This window comes from Toxorhynchites rutilus, chromosome 2, assembly GCF_029784135.1.
Source record: "Toxorhynchites rutilus septentrionalis strain SRP chromosome 2, ASM2978413v1, whole genome shotgun sequence".
NCBI lineage: Eukaryota > Metazoa > Arthropoda > Insecta > Diptera > Culicidae > Toxorhynchites > Toxorhynchites rutilus.
Window position 1 is genome coordinate 135,392,198 of NC_073745.1, and position 6,919 is coordinate 135,399,116.

Below are 6,919 nucleotides of genomic sequence, written 5' to 3' on the forward strand. Positions count from 1 at the left end.
TTATTTCATCGACAATTTTGGGTACCCTATTTTTGATAACATGAAAATGAACGCTCTATCATATGTAACAACTTTGTTGAAGACAGTTTTTGTCTGAAAAACAAATATCCTACTCAAAGTTATCGATGTTTTTCTACCCAAAAACTAAAGGTTTCAATTTTAATTTACTCAAACACAAAAAATAACATATTTTTGAAAATCACATGTTATATAGAGTGAAATTTTTGCGGTGGTTATATTCAATTATTCCAAAAGTTTCTTCGAGAGCGTGGTTCAAAGGTTTGGACGTAAGTCGTGACTTCATTCATTCGTGAAATGAGTAGACTTATGTCCAACCATTACTCGCTAGATGTGCATCTCCACAGAATAAATCTTGTTCAAAGCAATTCCTGTCGGTGTGGAAACGGTTACGAGGATATCGATCACGCAGTTTGGTAATGTACGGATAATTACGCAGCCAGAAAGTACCTTATGATTGCCCTTGAGGGCCAAGGAAGACAACCCTATGTTTCTGTTAGAGACGTGTTGGGAACTCGCGACATCTGCTATATGCAGTTGATTTATATGTTTGTGAAACGGTCTAGTATATGAATTTAATGCTTTTGTGTTTTTTTCTTTTTCGTTATTAGTTTGTTTGTCTTGTCCCCTCATCTGTCGAACACCAGATGCTATCCCTGGTCATCATGCAAAATGCTACAGTGCGTGCGGCAATATGAGGTATCGGTTGAGACAACGATACCTCATATCCATATCCTTAACCTGTTCCGTCCCACAAAAATTGTTGCCCCTCTAACCTCGAGTAAACCGCGAGTAATCGGTCGAATCCTATTAAATATAGATTTAAGTAGAAATTTTGTATAAACAAATCATGAATTTACGGCTCCGCAAAGCTTATGCGATTGAGCATTACAAATAAAAAATTTTGAAAAATGGAGTGAAATTTGTTCTTTCAGATTCCGTCAACAAACATTTTTTATGTTTGCTCCAGAAAGAATGACAACCAAATGAAAAGAGTGTGTTTTTTGGGGAAAAATATCCATAACTTTGAGTGAAGTTGAGATATTGACAAGTTCTGCATCGCAAAATGTTTGTATTAGTAAGTTCCAAAAGTCTTCCGAAGACAGTTTGTATGTAGAATTTGAAATAAAAAAGTTAGAGCGAAAAACAGTTTTTTTTTTTCATGGTGACCCTAACGTAATTTAGAAAAAGGCACTATATCGGTTATTTCAAGAGATAGAAAAAACTTTGTTGTACAAAGATATCTCAAATAACTGGGACTACAACATTGTCGAGCTATGATTACCTCCATCTATAAAGATAAGAAAGTTATATTTTTTATTTCATCGACAATTTTGCTCACCCTTTTTTTGATAACATAAAAGTGAGCGCTCTATCATATGTAACAACTTTGTCGAAGACAGTTTCTGTGTAGAGAATAACTCTCGAGCTCTAAATGATAATTTCCACTTAAATACATTTCCTGGTCATAAACCGAACGAAACGTCTAACAAAACACGAGTCATGCTCATGTAGTATCGGTTTGTATAATTTACTATTATTGTTTCACAACGTGTACACTGAGAGGAAAATTTAGTATATATGACGATTTTTTTCGTAAATGTTACCAATTCGTTAGTCATTTTCTACCCTACTAATCATTGGTATATCTTACAAAAGGATATTGGTAGGCATTATTTTTGAAGGATGGTGGGCATGTTGGCCCACCATTGGAGCAGCATCAGTGAAAACGTTGTTTTTCATTTGTAAGAGATAATGATAAGGGATAATGACATTATGTTGTTGATAATTAATTCTTATTTAAAAAGCTGTCCTCAATCATACATTATCTTTTACACAGTAATTTCCTACATCCTACATTCTACATCTAAACATTGCTCGTGCAGATTTAATCGCAGCCTCGACCGAATCAATCTCATATGTTTTTTCAAACCCTCACTCATCAAGGTTTGCTCCTTTTACTGTTGCACATTTTCATCCTTTAGGACAGGAACAACTGATTAGTTGGCAGTTGATGGGACCAGATCGCAGTACATCTCATCCGCATTATTTGCTCTCCCGTTTCCTGATGTATGATTATGGTTAGTTATAAATATGGGTTTGTGATGAAACATATGTGGTTACCTGAGATTTCTTTGTGTTGCACATGCTCAGTCTAATATACATTGAATAGTCAACTGTGCAATTTTAATCCAAGATTAGAAGCTGAAAATTAAAAGGGAAAGGATTGTGTTGAAGTTTATTTTATAAGATTCGATGCATTAAGATTTCAATACAACGAATTGAACTTTTGTTTTTTCGCAGCGAAAACAAGTTCTCGATATCTTTGTGGTCGAGAATATGTTTTCGCCGAAGAGAAACAGAAGTTACATATATTTGAATCTAATAAAAATAAAAAAAAACTTACCTCCGAATAGCTTTGTTTCATCAAGAGGAATGACGACTGCGAAGTACGCACATTACAGTTCCTAGAAATGAAAACAATCAAGGTTATACATGCTATGAAGTAAAATGTACGAATCTTTAATAGAGATGTGTATTGCATAAGACATCAGTTTTACAAAGTTTTGGTAATATTTACGGAAAATGCGTACATTTTACCAATGTTTCAACTACTAAAGATTTGGTAGTTGCATTTACTAATGTTTTCCTCCAGTAGATGTACACATTAAAACGTTGAGCCCCGGATCTGTCTTGTTTCGTTTCCCACTCAGTCCACGTCAAGAGCATTTGCACAATATCAGTGTCGGTCCCCGCTCTCGAAGATATTTATAGAGAAAGAGAAAAAAAGTCAGAAATTCGACTAGAAACATCAGAGGTATGACTAAAACGTCAAATCCCTCATATTGCCAGTGTACCCAGTATTGCTACGGTTCACTGACATTTTGGTTCTGTCAATTACTGTTGTTTACAACTCGGTCCGGTTATATAGTCGAATAGTGGCTAATTTTAAACTCCATGTTAAATGTGAATACCTCCATGTGAAACCGAAATATGAAAATCGCTCATGCAGTTAGAAATAAAGCGGCGCATTTTTCTTTATTTTTACTATCTCCGTGATTTCAACGATTTCTATCCTCGGAAATGATATGTTGGTAAACAAATGACGCCATATGGATTTTGATTTTGGGTAGCCTATATTCAATTGATGTCTAACCCAAGATGGTGGAGTTAACAGGTGGCTCGTAATTTACATTATTTAGAAAAGACGTATGAGGAATAGCAAGACGAAAAGTTTGGATTTGTTTATGTTATTACTTACGTTGGTATGGCTACATTTGATTTCGTCGAAGGTATTTGAAGCAGTATAATAAATAAACAGTTGTCGTTGAAAATAGTAACCTAGTAACCTTTATGCATATGCTTCCGCCAGCTGGCTCGGCTAATGTGATATGATTTATTCAAGGAATGCTTTGATCGTGGTACCGCCACTGGCGCATAATTTGCAGCTTTGTTTTTTGCGCTGGTTCATAACGGCAATCAACCGTGCCGGCGAAACTGTCAATGTTTAGTGTTGTTTGGATACTATCTATGTAAATAAGTTCAAACTTATTGGATACGTCCGGACGGCAATTCTGACATTACGTTTTACCTTCCACTTCACTTTCCTTGGTCTAACCCCTGAGAAACATAGACACATATCAATGAGGTACATATTGAGGTGGAACAGTAGGCAAAGTAAATATATCTGTATTGGCAAGCAAAATATATCGTGTCGTAGTTATTTGCATTCAATATGGAATGTATATGAAAAAAACAAAACAATGTTGAAAGTACTCACGGTTGCAAGATAATTTGAGACAAAATTCTCATGAAATCATTCAACTGTTTGTTTTTTAACAGATGACAATTGTATCGTGGCTTATTTCGATTATTTATGTGGTAAAAAGGTCAAGAGAGCAGTCGTATGCTTAGTTCTCGAAAGCAGTAACATTTTCGGTGAAATTTTGAATAATCGGCGGTTATTCTCTCACATCATACGAAACATCAACTTCATAACGTTAAAATAATTAAACTTCGTTTGTTTCTATGAACGTGGGGGAGTGAAAAATATCCACTTGCGATTTTCCGAATCCAGCAGGAATAAATATGCAAATGATGTGGAGATACCTGATAGTTATTGGTTGCATTTTTTGACACTTGCTACATGCTTAAAAAAATAATAAAAATGATATCCTCTCGATGCGATTTTCGAAGCAATTTTCTAATTCATTATTACAAGATTGTGGTGAGATTTTGTTGGTTAAATGAACATGAAAAATCATTTCTAAAACATCGGTCATACATAAAAACACTTTGAAGCATCTTCTTAAAATTATATATTTACAAAATTAAAGCGTGTCTTCACATCCTGTAACTATATTGTGTGCTCATAGAAAGGAGAAAAATGAAATCGGGAAGAATAAACTCATTTCAAAATAAAAATAAAATATTAATGATTTGAGCGTCTTATAAATAATCCTAGAACTCTTCTGTCCATGTTTGCATAGGAGACGTTCTCACCAGCATCATTAGTGATGGAAAAACGCATGTTCGTTGTTTTTGGCCTACAAGCATAACCATGCAAATTTCCAATGAAACGATCTGCCCAGTTGAAGAATATTATCGGAAAAAAGAGAGCCTAAGGCGATTTTGGGGATAAAAAATATATTTTTTTACATTCGGAAAACGCTTGCATCTATTTAGGCGAACAATCAATCGTAGACGTAATCACCAGGTTGCTTTGTCTGTAGTGTTAGCATTTACCTTTCCGATAATAGTCAAAACGTCTCCGTCGATAGTTTCAGTTGCTGTCGGATAAAATCAAATAGGTTTGGGAGGAAATCCAATGGACTAACCATCACATGAAGAAATTAAAGATATTGACAAAAAAATAACAACTGAAATATGTTTTAAGGGCTTCATTTAATTTCATTGACCAGCTTCAGCTTAAAAAATCACAGATGGATTTCATAATCAAAAAAGGTTTGGATCTAATACCGATACATAAACATGATTATTGGATTGATTTGCCAGAGACTCAAATAGATTAAATTTTAAGATTAGTTGTGTTAGATTAGCAAATAAAGAATTAAACATGAAATATTTTATTTTTTTTAAATATCAATGTGTTTTATTGAACTTGGGTTAAGCATTCAAAATAGATGTTCGCAAAATAAATGAAATAGCTGAATTTGCAATCAAATTTATATACAATAGTTGTATCTAAATCGTAAATCTTCGGCTGAATACCATTTAGACTGAAGGAGTATTGTTTATATTGATAACGCATGATAAAATAGGCTGTTTATTTATGCAACTGATTATTATAAAAATAAGTAAATGAAACTGACTGGTTATTTAAAGTCTGATTATTTACTTATACCAACGGATTCAGTAAATGTTGAATTCTTCGCTTTCGAATTTTATGAATGATAATGCAAAGAAAGAGGTCTAACGCGGGACACAAATAACAAAACGTTATGTATATACCTTATGGGAACATATACCATAGTTTAGCGAGTCAGAACTGACATGTATTATTTTTTTCTAAGTATCGGCACTCAGTTGTGATTTTTCGGTGGTTTAGATTTTGTTTGCGCCTGAAAATCACTCGCTCAATCAGAGCATTTACGCCTGGCAAGCACGGTTCGAATTCTACAATTTTCTTTGAAAAAGAAATTACGAATATTACCGAATGGAATGCTCGAATTTTTTCTTAAATCTTTCGTTTATTAAGCCTAAAACGAAACTTATTCAAGGCTGTTGATTCGCAGCAGCAGCACTGTCAAGCAACTTGATGATTTTTTCATACTGCAAGCTCCACCCCACAGCGAAGGAGTTGGACATCCTGAGGCACTTAGTGTCCGCCAGATATAGCCAATCTGGTATTTACAACATCATATCCCTGCTGCTCCTTAAGCGGGGACATCGAAGCAACTGGCCAAACGGTGAAGGAGAATCTGGTCAAACTGGACATTTTTATGTGGAAGCGTCAGATGAGACCGGCCGTATCTGAGCAGCAAGCAATCACTCAGAAGGAGTAGCTTGAGGTGCTGGTGAAAATCCTCTTTCCGGCCAAAGAAGTGAAAAACTTCTTTTTCACTGGTGAAAAACTTCTTTCCGTGCTTATAATGAAAGACGAGACGTACTTGATGCTAGAATTTAACGAATGGCAGGGGATCGGGTACTTTATGTTCCCCAGTTAAGCGATAACTTTGAATATATCATCCACACCAACTTCTCGAAGAAGGTCCTTCTCTGACAGATGTGAAGCGAATGTCCAAGCCGCTCTTCTTTCTAATCATATTGTGAACGGGGAGATATATAGTACGAAGTGATTGCCGGAAGTTGCGAAGGTGATGTGGTCTTTATGCCGAATCTGGGATCAGCCCATTATGCCAAAAGATCACTGGAGGATGGATCGGCTGGAGATAAACATTGTCGCGAAGACCGCCAACCTTCTCAACACTCCCCAGCTGCGACCGTTAAAAACTTTTGGGTGAATGGTCAAAATGGAGAGACAGTCGACCACCAAAGCCACGAAAATGTAAAAAAAAACACGCCGACATACATCTTTTCATCGACCATGGTTGGGGTTCCGACCAACTTCCGTAAGACCGCCCAGCGCTTCATTCACGATACTTCATCAAACAACCCTCCCTCTTCCTGTCGAGTATAGACTAGTCTCTCCGGCTTATTTAAAACGTTAAGCCCTGACCGAGCTAGGAACCAAAGATGATCTTTTCGTTTGACTCGCGTTGGTCCCTGCGGATCAATAGGGGACTTTTATAAAAATCATTTTCCATTTTTGTTGCTGTCGCTTCCAGTTGACACTCTCTAAACAAAAAGCCCACTGTCGGTGCGATGAACCCAGCTCAACGTATTAGTCTTAGGATGTATTAGAAGCGCTCTTGAACAG

At 36.0% G+C, this 6,919-nt stretch overlaps 1 long non-coding RNA gene across 1 annotated transcript; it reads right to left on the minus strand.

The window, feature by feature from the left end:
- Nucleotides 1–1,429: 1,429 nt before the first annotated feature.
- LOC129770309 (uncharacterized) lies at nt 1,430–2,732 on the minus strand. Its single transcript, XR_008742091.1, has 4 exons — nt 2,613–2,732; nt 2,426–2,486; nt 2,143–2,223; nt 1,430–2,083 (listed from the first exon to the last, which is right to left on the minus strand). It is a non-coding gene; the product is annotated as an uncharacterized LOC129770309 (long non-coding RNA).
- Nucleotides 2,733–6,919: the final 4,187 nt, after the last annotated feature.